At 36.5% G+C, this 18,238-nt stretch overlaps 1 non-coding gene across 1 annotated transcript; it reads right to left on the bottom strand.

The window, feature by feature from the left end:
• Positions 1-7,600: 7,600 nt before the first annotated feature.
• On the bottom strand, positions 7,601-7,717 carry LOC143678346 (U5 spliceosomal RNA). Its single transcript, XR_013173160.1, has one exon. It is a non-coding gene; the product is annotated as a U5 spliceosomal RNA (small nuclear RNA).
• Positions 7,718-18,238: the final 10,521 nt, after the last annotated feature.

The following is an 18,238-nucleotide window of genomic DNA, read 5'->3' as shown; positions in this document are numbered from 1 at the left end:
ACATGCACCCTAAAAATCAGTTTAGACCCATGCACTTCCCCAAAACAAACAAAACAAACAAGGGAAAAAAACAAATAACAAAAATCCAACAAATGGTGCTGCAATAACAGGATATTCACATGGAAAAAGAATGAAATTAGACCCCTCCCATACAGTATACAAAAGTAAATAAGTAAAAATTTAAAAAATAAAAAATCAGTATAGGGATTTAATGTTTAATTTTTAAACCCTAATGAATTATTATAATTTTAACATATATTTACTATATATTAATTAACGTTCAGAAAGTGCAAACTTTCTTAATCTAAACCCTATCATAAAATGAAACAAAATATTATCTATGGAGAAATTAAATACCTTAACTGTGTTCTCATATGTCTCTGATATTTCATTTGCATAAAAAATTTGGCACAGGACCCAAATAAGGCTGGGGACAAAGAGCAGTGAAACATACCTGGTGCCTTCCCTTGACCCTGCAGTACTTAGGTTCAGTGTAATTGAAGGAATGTCAGGCATAACGGAGTTTCGTTAGGTGTCGAATGAACCTATGTTCGTTAGGTTGTTATCACAAACCAACAAAACTACTTAAAATCTACTCTTTCTCTCTCCCATTTTCTTAGAATTTTTCTAGTGGTCCTGAACAAGGAACAAACTGGCCTTAATCAAATCCACAAGTGAAAGTGAATCTCACAATGGCTTAACAGTTGCAGCTACTGAATAGATAGTAGTAGATTTAGAGGTAATTTTTTTATTTTTATCTTTGATTTGAATATTGAGCATATTGGTATAATATATTTGTAATAATAATAATTAGGTACTTATGAGGAAGGCCTTATTCTAAGTACTTTATGTATATTAACTCACATTAATTCTCACAATAACCCTAAAAGGCAGGTATACTTTTACTATCTCCATTTTACATTTTAAAGGTCACTGATGTGCAAGATTTATTAGCTGTATAACTTGCCCAAGGTTATACAGCTAATAAATAGCATAACTGGAATTTAAGCTCAGATAGTGTAGTCTCAGAACCTTAGCTCTTAACTATGCTACATTACCTCTCTATTGTTGAACCAACATTTGATACCTATTAAATACCAGGTATTTACTAGGTTCTGGCTTGAATGATTCTGAGTTAAGAGTTCCAGATTAATGTTCTGATCCATTCCCTGGGCCAAATATATTTACATCTATCTATCTACCTATTTACACACACACACATACATGTATACATACACTTCTTCAGCCAGAGACCGGAAAGCATAGGAAGCAAGCAAGGAAAAATGTCATACCAATGACTACACAGTCCATCCTGGAGTTCACACCACACATCCTCCTTTCATCTCCTATAGTACTTTCTTTCTACCTCTCTCATGATACATACTAATTGCAGCATTTAGTATCGCAGTTATTTGTGTACTTACCTTAATGTCTCTACTCCAGTATAAGCTGGGACTATGCCTAAAACATGTACCTAGTTCATTACCTTTCATAGGTACATGCTGACACATGTTTGTTGATTTGCTTCCTCTGACATTCATAGAACATAATGCAGCAGAAAGATATCAAAAAACAAAGTTCATGCCAATAGTAGTCGGTATAGGAAGGCAAATATGTGAGTGCCAGGGTGTGGTGATACTATTTTAACTCTACTTATGGTCATGGAATAGCAAGCTTGATTTGCTCCTGACTCACCCTGACTTTGTGTAAACTTGGTAAAATTACTCATCCTCTCTGAGCCTCAGTATTCTCATTGGTTAATGTTGTTTAACAGTTTTAAATAAAATAATGAGTGTCAAAGTCTAAGCATAGTACCGAGTATAGAATAAGCAACTTGATACATGTGCATCCTTCCCACATCTCACTTCTTCATTTTATCTCTCCAGAATCAGTCTCATGACATAAATGCTAGTAAGTGAGCACCACAGGCTAGGGTAAAAGACAATATGAAATGCCATGAAGCAGGATAAGACTCAGTCTACCAGGTCTTCCAGTGATGGAAGTGAAACAGAAATCTGAATTTTATGCCAAATTTCTCCACATTTAAATGTTGACAGCAAAATCAAAAATATTAAAACACTGCATTTGCCAGTATTGCAAGGTCAAACAAAACTTGTCACTGTCCTGGTCCATCCACAAGGCCATGAGGTTGCTACTTTTACTCCTCTAGAATGTCAAAATAGTGACACCTGCAAAACAATCTGAAGTCTTTCACGGAGTATATATGGTTCTTGGTATTTATTCTCAGCAATCACCTGCTTCATTTTATTGCTTTTCAAATTGATTATTTCCAATGTGAACTTGGCTACTTCCATGAGGAGATATTATTAAATTAAGTTTCTTGTCCTTTTAGTTAGGTGACAATCCTCCAACACAAGGTCAGAGTCCTTCTACCTTAGCCCTTCTCCTGTGTTTCTAACAACTGCTTCTGCACCCAGCTGGTCTGCGGCATGGCCTCCTTCGACACACATGTGCACTGTTATTTTTTCTGGCCACTTCTTGAGACTTGAAGTCAGAAGATAAGTGACTTTTTTTTAAGGCTAATTAAGAACCTTCCTGCATATATCCTACTTAATTATCTCCTGTCAACCTTCATTATACTCCAGTTTTTTAAATTATTTCTGTGGAGTTCCAGTCAACCGAGACAGTGGCATTAGACTCTCCAGGGGGCCTTTTCCCCCACAGAATATTTGAATAAATAGCAAAAGCTTGCCAGGGCCATTTTCCTCAAAACTCTGGAAAACAGTTAAAGGATTACAGTAACTGGGGCAAGAGCTGAATCAAAAAACAACTTTACAAACTGTAGGAAAGCTCATGGCACTCTTGCTGACACTTTCGCTACCCCTTCCCTTGAGCTGTGTGTCACCAGCCTCCACTTCCATTGTGTGTCCCTGGCCTTGTTCCAGAGGGGGCAGAATACCCCTCATGAATGTACTGGGATGCCTGTATATTCACACCAGTTTTGTGGGTGGCATCTGGAAAGGCTGAACCAAGAAGCTCACATCTGCTCACCATCCCAGAATTGGCCCAGCAGACAGAAACTAAGTTGAAGTGGCCTGGGGCAAAGGATTACCTGCTTTAAGGGAACTAGAGAGGACATACATGCCTGTAAATGAAGTCTTCCTGCAGGAGACTTGGACTTAGAAAAGACAGAGAGGAAGTTGCAATTCACATTTGCATCTTGATAGCAGGGCTAATCTCTGAAGAACATCAGCCATTACAAAACCAATTTGCAAAGACTATAAAAATTGTTGTTTTGATTCATTTGTTTTGATTAGCTCTTGGCACTTAAAAAATCTCCATCATATCACTAGTTGGATGCAAATCACTAGTTGGATGCAAACCTAAAGAACAAGTAGCTCAGAACCTAAATCCCAGAATTAACACTTTAAAATATTAAAACGTACAGTGTACAACAAAAGATTACAAGATGAATGAATAAACAGAAATGATGCATATCTGTATGAACAAGATAAAAATCCAAAAATTGTCAATGAAGAAGAAAAGTTTTTGGGCATACCAAAGACTTAAAAAAATGATCCTCAATATGCTCAAGAAACTATAGTAAAACACAAAGAAAGAACTAAAGCATATCAGGAATAAGCAGTATAAGAATCTCATCTCTTTACTTATTGATCTATTGAGATTTCCTATTTCTTCTTGAGTCAAGGTTAGTAGTTTGTATATTTCATTTAGGCTAATTTGTTGGTGTACAGTTATTTATAGTATCCATTTATAATCCCTTTTATTTCTGTGGGGTTGGTGGTAATTGTTAGGGAAGACCCCTTCCCCCATGTTGTGACTAGCCCTCAAAGGATATTCCCACAGCAGTTCCATAACACGCAGCCCCTAACAGATATTCAAACAGCGGTTGAATTGATCTACACACCCTCAGGCAGCTGCATCCACCCTCCAGCCCTGCATGACTGCAGTGATGTTTAACTTATCAACTGCTCAAGACCCTCAAGTATAAAGATCCTTTAATTGCTCTCTCTGGTGGGTTGAAGTCTGACTTTGGACCCCCACCATGCTGGTGCTGAATAAATTCCTTCACCTGTGGTCAGTCTGTCTCTGAGCCTTCTTTAAATCTAACAGTAATGACGCTTTTTTTGTTTCTGATTTTATTTCTTTGAATCCTCTGTCTTTTTTCTTTGTGAGTCTAGCTAAATGTTTGTCAATTTTATTGACCTTTTAAAAGACCAACTTTTGGCTTTATTAATTCTCTCTATTATTTTTTATTTTTTCATGATTTTATTTCATTCATCTCTCTAATCTTCTTTATTACCCTCATTCTGCTCACTTTGGGTTTAGTTTGTCCTTTTTCTACTAGCTCCAGTTGCAAGGTTAGGTCTTTGATTTGAGAGCTTTCTTCTTTTTTTAATGTAAGCATTTAAGTTAGAAATTTCCCTCTTAGCACTGCTTTAGCTGCATTCCATAAGCTTTGGTATGTTGTGCTTTCATTTTCATTCTCCTTAAGATATTTTCTAAATTCTCTTGTAATTCCTACTTTGACCCATTGGTTGTTTAGTACATTGTTTAATTTCCACATATTTGTGAATCTTCCAGTTCTCCCTCTGTTACTGATTTCTACCTTCATGCTATTTAGCTGGAAAAGATACATGGTATGATTTCAACATTTAAAAATTTAATTTGCGACTTCTTTTGTGATCTAAAATATGGTATATCCTAGAGAATGATCCATGTGTGCTAGAAGAGAATGTGTATCCTGCTGCTGTTAAATTTAGTTGGTTTAAAGTATCATTCAAGTCTTCTATTTCTTTCTAGATGTTCTATTCATTATTAAAAAGTGATGTATTAAGGTCACCCACTATTAATGTAGAGCAATCTATTTATCTCTTCAAATTTGTCAATATTTGCTTCATATGTTTTGGAGTTCTGCCATTAGGTGAATATATATTTAAAACTGTTAGATCTTTTAGTTGAATTAACTGATTTATCAGTATATAGTGACTTTCTTTGTCCCTTATAACAGTGTTTGACTTAAGTTTATTTTATCTGATATTAATATATGTACCTCAGTTCTCTTTTCATTACTATTTGCATGGTATATTTTTCCATCCTTTGTCTTTCAGGCTGTTTGTGTCTCTGAATTTAAGGTGAGTCTTGCAAATAGCATGTAGTTGAGTCTTGCTTTTTTTATCCTTTCTGCCAATCTTTTCCTTTTGACTAGGATATTTAATCTATTTACATTTAAAGCAACTACTGATAATGCAGGATTTTCTTCTGTTATTTTTGCTACACGGGCTTTGTAATTCTCATACATTTTCCCCCTCAATTCCTCCATTAATGCCTGCTTTCATATTTGGCTTTTTGTTTCATACCATTTTTAAGTCCCTTCTCATTTCTGTCTGTATATATGCAATATGTTCATATATTTTCTTTGTTGTAACCTGTGGTAGTTAGGTTCAGGTGTCAACTTGGCCAGGTGAAGCTATCTAGTTCTATTGCAGTGGACATGAGCCAATGGCATGTGAACCTTATCTGTTGCTGATTTATCCACAGTTGGCTAGGAGGCGTGCCTGCTGCAATGAATGATGTTTGAGTTAATTGGGTGGAAGCTTAAATGAGAGAGGTCAACGTAGCAGAGCCCAAGCAGCTCAGCCCAGGCCTTTGGAGATGCAGAGAGGAACCACACCAGGGACAGTTGTTGGAACCCAAAGGCCTGGAGAGAAGGGCAGCAGAGATTACCCTGTGCCTTCTCACGTTAAGAAAGAACCTCAGTTGAAAGTTAGCTGCCTTTCCTCAGAAAAACTACACATTTGTAATGAAATAAATCCCCTTTTGTTAAAAGCCAATCCATCTGTGGTGTGTTGCATTCCAGCAGCTAGCAAACTAGAACATAACCATAGGGTTAAAATTCAACAATCTAAATCTTTAATAATCATATTTGATTTGATACCAAATTAACTTCAATAGCATAAACATACACTATTCCTATATCCTTATATCCTTCCACCTTTTTTTTGAACTTGTTACAAATTATATCTTTATGCATTGTATGTCCACAACCATAGATTTGCAGTTATTTTTTAGGCATTTGCATTTTAGAACCTGTAAGAAGTAAAAAGCAGAATTATACACTAAAAAAAAAAAAAACAGTACAATAGTGCTAGCATTTATAATTACCCATATGGTTTCGTTTACCAGAGGTCTTCAATCATTTATGCTTCTTTGATCCACTGTCTATCTCCTTTCTTTTCAGTCTGAAGAACTTCTTTTAGCATTGCTTGTAGAGTAGGTCTAGTGGTGATGAACTTCCTCATCTATTGTTTATCTTTTGTAATATCTCTCTCTCCTTTTTGAACTCTATAATATAGGTTACCAGAATATAGTGTGGGGTTTGAGAAATTGGGGGTTGATACTTAATTGTATAGAATTTCTATTTAGGCTTATTGTAAAGGCTTGGAAATGGATGGTGGTGATGACAGCACATTATGGTGAGTGTAATTAATAACACTGAATTGTACAGATTATTGTGGCTAAAAGAAGAAACTTTAGATCATATACATAACTAGAATAAAAATTAAAAGATGAAATATAGGACTGTCTAACACAGTGAACCCTATTGTAGGCAAGAGACTACAGTTAATAGGGCAAATATAAAAATGTTCTTTCATGAATTATAACAAATGAATTATAACATTAATATAAGGTGTTAATAATATAGTGATATGCAAGGAAAAATACACCTAATGTAAACTATGATAATTAATAGTATTATTTAAATAAACTTTCAGTTGTAACAAAAGTAACTACTGTTAAAAAAATAGTAAAATTACAAAAAAAAGGTGAATTTAATTGTAACAAATGTTCCACATATTGCAAGGTAGTGGTGGTGGGATGGTGTATGGGAATCCTGTATTTTATGCATGATTGTTCTATAAACCCACAACCTCTCTAATAAAATTTAAAAAAAACAAAACTATAACAAAACTTCCACAGAAAGACAAATAGTCTACAAAACATTCTTTTCCTTCTGAAAGCTTTACAACCCATTCATATCATTAACCAGTCTTTTACTATTAAACTCAAATAGCCAATTGAGACAAACAGTTCTGAGACTGTTGTTCCACCATTGATTAAGACTGGGGTGGCGAGTGCTATGGATAACATACATTTAGCCTTCTGTGCTTTCTGGGCAGATTAGATTAGATTAAACCAGGTCCAGCTGGCTTTTTGACCACTGCCTTTATGACATCCACAGCAACCATATGTCTCACATCATGAACAAAAAAATGACTCAAAGGGAATAATGGCAGAAACACCAAATTTCAAGAATTTCAGGCTCTCTTCTTTTTGCCAGAATGGCGATCAGTCTTCTCCTTCAGCTCAGCAAACTTACAAGTAATGTGAACCATGTGACAATCCAACACAGACGCATAGCCAGCACTGATTTGGCCTAGCTTGTTCAGAATAATCACCTGAGCAGTAAAGTCAGCTGCTTCCATTGGTGGATCATTTTTGCTGTTACCAGCTTCGTTGCCCTGAACATTTTTTACAGACACACTCTTTTTTTTTTTTCCTGTTTATAAGTTTGTATATTAGTAAGTTAAGCTTCTGTTTTTGACAGCTTATATTTGGTCTTGCCAAAACAAGACCTCAAAAAATTAGTATTATAACTCACTATTGTTTCTATCCATGGAAATCTTTAGTAAAAGGAGAAAGATTTATATGATCTGAAGAGAACTTTGAGTATACAGACACATTCTTGACATCAGTGCCCATGCTGTCCCCAGGAAGAGCTTCATTCAAAGCTTCATGGTGCATTTCAGTAGACTCTACTTCAGTTTAACATTGACTGGAGTAAAAGTGACCACCATGCCTGGTTTGAGAATACCAGTCTAAACTCAGCCCACAGGGACAATGCCAATACCACAAAATTTTAGATATCCTGGAGAAACAAACACAAGAGTTTTTCAATAGGACAAGTATTGGCACACTGGCATTGCCATCCTTATGGGTGAACTTTCATCCTCTGAATAGGGCATGTTAGCACTTGGCTCTAGCATGTTGTCACCATTCCAAACAGAAATTGGCACAAATGTTACTATATCAGCGTTGTGACCAATTTTCTTAATGTACGTGCTCACTTCCTTAATTATTTCCTCATATCTCTTCTGGCTGTAGAGTGACTCAACAGAATGCATTTTGGTAAAACCAACAGTTAGTTGTTTCACACCCAGTGTGTGAAGGACATGCTCATGAGTCTGCCCATTTTTGGAGCTGGCAGCCTCAAATTCACCAACACCAGCAGCAACAATCAGGACAGTACAGTGTGTGTGTGTGTCTCAGATATGCCTGTAATCATATTTTAAATAAAGTCTCTATGCCCTGGGGCATTAATGATGATTATATGATACTTGGTGGTTTCAGATTTCTATAGGAAGCTATCAATGATGATACCATGCTCATATTCAGCTTTTAACTTATTCAAGACCCAGGCATACTTGAAGGAGCCCTTTCCCATCTTTCTCTCTTGAGGCTTCTCTTGAGCCTCTCTTGAGCCTCCTTCTCTAATTTTTTAATGGTCCTTTTGTCTTTTCTGCCATATTTATGTATCAGGTGGACTTGCTTGAAGCTACATGCCCAGTGATGATAATGTTGATATGAACCTTTACCCTTCCCAATTTGGCTTAAGAGGTAGTGATGGACACAGCACACACCAGTCTGGACAAGCTGGACTGGCTGAAACCCCACACAGAACTGTAAGCCCCCCAAGCCATGGAGGCCAGAGGCCCTCCCCACTGGCACAGTAGGCTGGTTCTCCAAGGAGAAAGAAAACAGACTTTACTAGCAACAAGGACATAGCTCCCTCAAACTCCAATTGCAGAATTAACAGTTCTGACTACTGAAAATAGGCCCCCAGCACAGATAAACCTGGAATAAGCGCTAAAGGTCCTAGGAGTTTTGCTCCAGCAAAGAGGGGGAAGGGCTGATGGAAATAAAGGGGGAGGGGCTTTTTGAGTCAGACAGTACAAAGTACTGAACCCTAAAAAGGGGACACATAGAGCCTGGAGATACATACAGTCACATATCAACTTAAACTCTTGATTGATAAACCTGAGGAGCGGAGTCCTAATCTGCCAGGATCTTTTTTTCTACTAGTTAACAGCTTATTAGATAGAACTGGATGTACACTCATGCTCCAGCACTGCCCCAGGCAAGGGCAGAATTATGCTTGTCTGAAAGACAGAGTAACTAGTCAAGTGAAAGGAGTTAATTCCCTAAAGGCTATACCTTCCCAAAAGAAAGGTGGGGTCCAGCTCAAGTGGAATCCCTCCCTCGAGGAGTTCAGGCCCCAGGGACTGGAAAACTGAAGAAATTAATGCCAACCTACAACATCACCTCTGTCTCAATCATACCTGGCAAGGAGAGTCTGCTGAAGTTAAAGGCACCACATGACTTTATGCTGGTAGAAGCTGCAGGCAGACAAGCACCACATGCTGGGCAGGATAAGAAAAGCACAGATTCTAGAGGTTTCATAGGTAAGTGTCAACCTGCTGCTCACCTTCAGGGGAAACTGATGCAAGTGACTCTTTCCTCCTGAGAAGAGGCCAGTCCAGTCTGGGAAAATCTGACTGGTGCCTGTAATATCTGAGAAGACCCTCCTCAAAACAAAAATGAAAAAAAAGGGCTCCATATAGGCAGGGCAATAAAACTGAAAATATCTGATCAGTTAAACAGAACCTATGCTAGAAGTCTAGAATAAGTCGAACTGAATGTGAAAGAACATATACAGAGCAAAGCCATCCAGTAAGAAAATCCTAGGTAAAAAAGTGGAAACAACCTCCAGAATAAACTAATTAAGGAAATAAAATGCCTAGATACCAGCAAAAAATAATGAGTCACACTAGGAAAATAGAAGATTTGGCCCAGTAAAAGGAGCAAACCAACAACTCAAATGAGATACAGAAGCTGAAACAACTAATTCAGGATGTTTGAACAGATGTGGAAAATCTCATCAAAAGTCAAATCAGTGAGTTGAGGGAGGATATGAAGAAGGCAGTGGGTGAACAAAAAGAAGAAATCAAAAGTTTGAAAAAACAAATCATAGAACTTATGGGAATGAAAGACAGTAGAAGAGATAAAAAAAAATAATAATGGAAGCCTACAAATTTGAAGAGGCAGAAGAAAGAATTAGTGAGCTAAAAGACTGGACATCTGAAATCCAATACACAGAAGAAAATGCAGGGAAAAATATAAACAAGGTCTCAGGGAATTGTATGACAACATGAAGCATATGAATATGCATGTTGTGGGTGTCCCAGAAAGAGAAGAGAAATAAAAAGGTGTGGAAAAAACTAATGGATGAATTAATCATTGAAAATCTCCCATCTCTTATGAAACACATAAAATCATAGATCCAAGAAGTATAGCATATCCCAAACAGAATAGATCCAAATAGGCATACTCCAAGGCACTTACCAGATTGTCAGATGTCAAAGAGAAAGAGGGAATTTAGAAAGCAGCAAGAGAAAATCAATCCATTACATACAAGGGAAGCCAATAAAAACTATGTGTGGACTTCTCAGCACAAAACATGGAGGTGAGAAGACAGTGGTATGATATATTTAAGATCTTGAAAGAGAAAAACTGCCAACCCAGAATTCTATATCCAGCAAAATTGTCCTTCAAAAATGAGGGGGAGCCAGAGACCCAGGTTCAATTCCCAGAGCCTGCCCATGCAATAAAAAAAAAAAAGAGAGAGAGAGAGAAAGTTCAAAATATTTTCAAACAATCACTGAGAAAATTTGTGACCAAAAGACTTGCTTTGCAAGAAATACTAAAGGGAGCACTACAGGAAGCTAGGAAAAGGCAGGAGAAGAAGGTCTGGAGGAGAGTGTAGAAATGAAGACTATCAGAAAAGGTAAAAAGAGAAACAAATTAGATATGATATACAAAATCCAAAAGACAAAATGTTAGAAGAAAGTATAGTCTTTATAGTAATAACTGTAAATGTTGATGGATTAAAGTCCCCAATCAAAAGACATTGATAGGCAGAATGGATTAAAAAACAGGACCCATCTATGTGGTGTCTACAGGAGACTCATTTAGACCTGAGGCAAAAAAATAGGTTGAAAGTGAAAGGTTGGGAAAAGAAATTTCATGCAAACAGCAATCAGAAAAGAGCAGGAGTAGCCATATGTTCTAGTTTGCTAGCTGCCAGAATGCAATATACCAGAAACAGAATGGCTTTTAAAAAGAGGAATTTAATGAGTTGCCAGTTTACAGTTCTAAGGCCGAGTAAATGTCCCAATTAAGCAAGGCTATAGAAATGACAAATCTAAGGCATCCAGGGACAGATACCTTGGTTCAAGAAGGCCGATGAAGTTCAGGGTTTCTTTCTCAAGTGGAAGGGTGCATGGTGAACACAGTCAGGGTTTCTCTCTCATCTGGAAAGGCACATGGTGAACATGGCCAGGATATCTCTCATCTGAAAGGGCATATGGTGAACACAGTCAGGGTTTCTCTCTCATCTGGAAAGGCACATGGTGAACACAGTCAGGGTTCCTCTCTCATCTGGAAGGCACATGGCAAACACGGCATCATCTGCTAGCTTCTTCTCCTGGCTTCCTCTTTCATGAAGCTCCTCAGGAGGCATTTTCCTTCTTCATCTCCAAAGGTCGCTGGCTGGTAGACTCTGCTTCTTGTGGTTATGTCATTCTGGTCTCTCTGAATCTCCTTCATTCTTCAAAATGTTTCTGCTTTTATAGAACTCCAGAAACTTATCAAGACCCACTCAAATGGGTGGAGATATGTCATCACCTAATCCAGCTTAACAATTACTCTTGATTAAATCATATCTCCAGAGAGGTGATCTAATTACAGATTCAAACATACTGTATTGAATAGGGATTATTCTTTCTTTACAAAATGGGATTTTGATTAAAACATGGCTTTTGTAGAGGACATACATACTTTCAAACCAGCACACCATACTAATATCTGACAAATTAGAGTTCAAATGTAAAACAATTAAAAGAGACAAAGAAGGATACTATGTATTAATAAAAGGAACAACTCAACAGGAAGGCATAACAATCATAAATATTTGTGCACCAAGCCATAATGCTCCAAAATACAGGAGGCAAACACTGACAACACTGGAGGGAGAAATAGACATCTCTACCATAATAGTTGGAGACTTCAATTTCCTGCTCTCATCAATGGATGGAACATCTAGACAGAGGACCAGTTAAAAAATTTGAATAATACAATAAATGAACTAGACTTAACAGACATTTACAGAATAATACACCCCACAACAGCAAGATATGCATTTTTATCAAGTGCTCATGGATCAGTCTCAAGGATGGACCATATGCTGGGTCACAAAGCATGTCTCAATAAATTTAAAAAGATTGAATCATGCAAAACACTTTCTCAGATCATAATGAAATGAAGTTGGAAATCAATAACTGGCAGAGGGCCAGAAAATACACAAATATGTGGAGGCTAAATGACACACTCTTAAACAACCAATGGGTCAAACAAGAAATTATAGGAGAAATCAGTAAATATCTCGAGGCAAATGAAAATGAAAACACAACATATCAAAATTTATGGGATGCAGCAAGGGCATGCTAAGAGGGAAATTTATAGCCTTAAAATGCCAATATTAAAAAAGAAGAAAGAGTAAAAGTTGAGGAATTAATAGCTCACTTGGAAGAACCAGAGAAAGAACAGCAAACTAACCCCAAAGCAAACAAAAGGAAAGAAATAACAAAGTTTAGAGCAAAAATAAATGAAATTGAAGAACAAAAACAATTGAGAAAATCAACAAAACCAGAAGTTATTTCTTTGAGAAAATCAATAAAATTGATGGACTGATAGACCCTTATCTAGAATGACAAAAAGAAAAAGAGAGAGGATACAAATAATATCAGAAATTGAAGATAAGACATAAACACTGACCCTGCAGAAATAGAGATAATGAGAGGATACTATGAGCAGCTATATGCTAATAAACTAAACAATGTAGATGAAATGGAAAACTTCCTAGAAAGGCATGAATGACCAACATTGATTTGAGAAGAAATAGATTACCTCAACAAACCAATCACAGGTAAAAAAGATTGAATCAGTCATCACAAAGCTCCCAAAAAAGAAAAGTCCAGGACCAGATGGCTTCACATGTGAATTCTACCAAGCATTCAAGAAAGAATTAGTACCAATCATGGGCAAACTCTTCAAAAAAACTGAAGAGGAGGGAAAGCTACCTAACTCATTCTATGAAGCCAACATCACCCTCAACCAAAGCCAGACAAAGATACTACAAGAAAAGAAAATTACAGACCAATCTCTCTAATGGATAGAGATGCAACTATCCTCAACAAAATACTTGCAAGTAGAATCCAGCAGCGCATTACAAGAATTATACGCCATGACCAAGTGGGATTTATTTCAGGTCTGCAAGGATGGTTGGCCATAAGAAAATCAATTAATATAATACACCATATCAAAAAATAAAAGCAGAGAAACCACATGATTATCTCGTTTGATGCAGAAAATGCATTTGACAAAATTCAACATCCTTTCCTGATGAAAACACTTCAAAGGATAAGAACAGAAGGGAACTTCCTCAACATGATAAAGGGAATATATGAAAAACCCACAGCTAACTTTGTCCTCAATGGGGAAAGACTGAAAGCTTTCCCCCAAAGATCAGAAACTAAACAAGGATGCCCACTGCACCATTGTTATTCAGTATTGTGCTGGAAGTTCTGGTCAGAGCAATTAGACAAGAAAAAGAAATGAAAGGCATCCAAATTGGAAAGGAAGAACTGAAACTCTCACTGTTTGCAAATGATATGATACTATATGTCAAAAATCCTGAAAACAAAGCTGCTAGAGCTAATAAATGAGTATAGCAAAGTGGCAGGTAATACCATCAACACCCCAAATCAGTAGTGTTTCTATATACTAGTAGCAGCAATCAGAGGAGGAAATCAAGAAATAATTCCATTTACACTAATAACCAAAATGATGAAATATTTAGAAATAAATTTAACTAAGTATACAAAAGAACTATTCACAGGAAACTACAATAAATTGTGAAAAGAAACCATGGAAGAACTAAATCAATGGAAAGGCATATGGGGTTCATGGATTGGAGGACTAAATATAGTTAAGATGTCAATTCTACCTAAATTGATTTATAGATCCAATGCAATACCCAATTAAAATCCTAAAAACTTACCTTGCAGAAATAGTAAAACCAATAACCAAATTTCTTTAGAACAGGGTATCCCAAATAGCTAAAAATATCTTGAAAAAGAAATGAAGTAGGAGGTCTCACGCTACCTGACTTTAAAGCATATGTCCTGAAACATATGATATTGTGGATGAACCTTGAGGACTGATTATAGCAGCATTATTTACAACTGCCAATAGATGGAAACAGCTCAAATGTCCATCAGTGGATGAGTGGCTAAAAAAGCTGTGGTATATACATATGATGGAATATTACACAGTTGTAAAATAGAATAAAGTCATGAAGCATATAACAACATGAATGGACCTTGAGGACTTGATGCTGAGTGAAATTAGCCAGAAACAAAAGGACAAATACTGTATAGTCTCACTAATATGAATAACATTAATGAATGAACTTGGATAATTGAAGTTAAGAGCACACGTTATCATGAGATAGAAATAGCTGGGCAATTGGTGCTGAAGGAATGCAGATTGTGCAAAAAAAGGACTGATTGTAAAAATGCAGAAATGGATCGTAACATTACCTGGTTGTAGTAAAATAATATAAGTACACTGAATGAAGCTGAATGCAAGTATGATAAAGGGAGAAGGGCTAGGGGCACATACAAAACCAGGAGGAAAGAGAGAGAACAACATCTGAGATAGTATAATTTAGGAGTGCCTGTAGTAGACAATGATGGTGATTAAATGTACAAATTAAAAAACGTTTTTGTATGAGGGAGAATAATTGAATGTCAGTATTTTTTCTGTTGAAAATATTAATCTATTAATATGTTGAAAATAGGTTGTATATGGGGGAAAGTACAATCAATGCAGGTGAGGATCTGTAATCAACAATGACATTATATTATGCTTCTACTGAGTATAATAAAGGCATTTTGCCCAAACTAAATATCAACAGGTGGGGGGGGCATGGGGAAGGTGTATGAATTCTTCATGAAAGAAAAGGAAATGTCTTCAGATAGAGTCTGGTGGCAAAGGCATGTCTATGCACTTAAGTTGGTTTGTATAATGTGTGAATAATCTGTTTTAAAATGAGTAGAGAGAAACAAGTGCTAGAGAAATTGTGGTGAAAGAGATGTGCCTATTCACTGTTGGTAGGGAACTGAGAGGTGCAGTCCCTTGAAGAGCAGTGTGGTGGTTCCACAGGAGGCTAGGAGTGGGATTGCCATATGATTTTTTTTTAATTTTTTTATTTAAGAAAAAAACAATATGCTTAGAATGACCAAAAATGGATATCTTAGTTAGCTTAACCATAGCCATATTTAAATAATGTATCCATATAATCACTGTAAAGCCTATGTTTGTGCAGTAAGGTGCATAAATCAATTTAAGTGGGAGCAACAAGGAAAAATCTACATATTCAGAAACAAAATTCTTAAATTCTAAGTATTAAACACTAGCTTAGATACCATTTGATCAGCTGTCAAAACTAAATGTTCTCAAAATATCAAGTAGAAGTTTCTTACAAATATCAGCATTGCTATAGTAATGACCTATGTTCCTATATATTTTCCTTATTTCAGGAAACTATGAAGATATATGTATTTTATCCATTAACATATGGAAATCTCAACCACCAAAAATGGGTATCTTAGCTTACCCATACGTAAATTAAATATATATATATATGTATATGTAATATTATAAATCCTGTTTGTACGATATGTTTCATTTTTAAAATTAAAGCAAGGAAGTAAAAAAATCTATAAATACAAATATCAGAGTTACTTAAATTCTAAATATTAAACAGTATCTTGAATACCATTTGATTAACTATCAAAACTGTGCTTTCTCAAAACATTAAGTAAAACATTATTACAAATATCAACTTTGCTATAGTAGTGAGCTATGTTACTAAATATTTTCCAAATTTTTGAGTTCAGGAATGTATTTTATCTAATATAATTATAACTGCCTATAGTTTTTTAAGCCATATTTTAGTTGTAAAATATAACATATAAATATGAAGAAAAAAAAAGCAATAATTTTCAAAGCACACTTCAACAAGCAGCTACAGAACAGTTCGCAAAGTTTATCATGGGCTACCATGCCCTCATCTCAGATTTTCCTTCTAAATGCTCCAAAACACTGGAGGCTTTATCAGAGTCATAGCAATGGAATCGTATAGTGTCTGTCCTTTTGTGTCTCACTTATTTCATTCAGCATTATGTCCTCTTTGATGTGCATATTTGTGGCTTTCATAAGGGTTGGGAAGTTTTCTCCAATTATATCTTCAACTAATTTTCCCAACCCTTTGCTCTTCTCTTCTCCTTCTGGGACACCAATAATTCTTACATTTTTGTGCCTCTTGTTCATCATTCCCTAAGATCCCGTTGCATTTTTTCCATCTTTCTTGCTGCTGTTCTTTTGTGCACTCTAGTTCTATTGCTCTATCTTCTACTCACTTATTCTTCCTTCTGCTTCTTCTAATCTGCTAACATGTGTCTCCAATATATTTTTTATTTGGTCTACTGCATCTTTCATTTCAGTGAGATCTGCCATTTTTCTATTTAACCTCCCAAATTCTTCTTTATGCTTCTCTAGTGTCTTCCTGATATCCTTTATTTCTTTATAAATATCCTTGAGTAGTTCCATATTCTGTGTCCCCTCTGGAATTTTGATGTGGTCATTTGGCTGGGCCATTTCTGCTTGGATCTTCATGTGCTTTGTGATTTTCTGTTGTTTTGTGGGCATTTGTTTATCTTGATATAATTATGCAAGTTGGTTTCCTTTACTCTTCCAAAGTTTTGTATTAACTTAGTTTTTGCTGAATGTTTCCTTTTACACTTTGCTTGTTGGTTATTCTCTGCCCAATCAAGTTCTGGATCTCATGTAGGGGGTACAGTTGAATTTGAGGGTCTATTATAAGGTAGGCCAGAGTGTATGGGTACTTCAGTGGCAGGATGGCTGACTACCACGCAGGAGACCCAACCTGAACACCTAGCCTATGCACACACCAAAAAAGGTAATATAATAATAGAGTAAAATAATAACATAATAAAAATATGAAACACAAAAACAAGAACCACAGCAAGATACACCTTGACAGTAGTAGGGACCAGAATCAAAAGTAGACACCCCAGGATATACTGGGAGTGAAGTCAGTCTGGTGCCCACCAGAGGAATAGAAAATTTAAGAAAAAATAATAATAGTAATAATAAAAATAAATTAAATAATAAAAAAACTAAAAAATGAAATAGAATAATAAATAATATGTGGAATAAAATAGAAAATGAGTAAAATATAATAATATAAAATACCTATACAATTTTTTAAAAAATAATGAAGAGGACAATTATATTATTAATAAAAATGTATAGAAAGGATATGTTTTAAAAGAAGGGAAATAAGAAAAGAATATTAAGAAGAAAAAAAAAATCAAAATAAAGGCCTAGGCAGATAGGGAGTTAGCTTGCCTTTCTTCCCAACAGGTGGGGACCATGAGGTTCCCCCTCCATCAGCCCCACCCCTCCTGGCCAGAGAGACTCAAGGTCTGCATGCTCAGTAGGGAGGCTGCTCCACCAGGGGCAGCCAGCAGGCAAGGCTCTGCCAGGGCACAGGGGAGCCGACCATTGCTTGGGGGGATCAGCTGATCATCTGATCCACAACACTGGTAGGCCTACCAGATACTGTGACACAGGCCAGCTTTTCCTGCACCCAATCACTTTCCCCACCCCAAGGCCCACCCCACTGTGGGTTCACTGGTATCCAGGCTCCCTGTAGGTGCTGTCCACCCCAACCATATGGGTTTTCCCAGCTGGCAGCTGTGCAGACTGGAGCCAAGGAGGGTCAATTTCCTGCTATTTCACCTCCTGGTGCACCACAGCCCGCCCTGTGGGGATCCATTTCACCCAACCCATTCACTCTCCCCCGATACTCCTCTTAAAACTGCCTGAAGACCCTCCTGGAATACTCACACCACTGAAATTGTAGGCCTGGACATTTTCTCCCCGTCTTCTATCTTTTTTTAAATTTATTTATTTATTAATTTAAAAA

Source organism: Tamandua tetradactyla, chromosome 3 (assembly GCF_023851605.1).
Source record: "Tamandua tetradactyla isolate mTamTet1 chromosome 3, mTamTet1.pri, whole genome shotgun sequence".
In the NCBI taxonomy this organism is placed as follows: Eukaryota; Metazoa; Chordata; class Mammalia; order Pilosa; family Myrmecophagidae; genus Tamandua; species Tamandua tetradactyla.
Note: the sequence above shows the minus strand (reverse complement) of the source record. Positions and strands in the feature narration are given on the sequence as shown.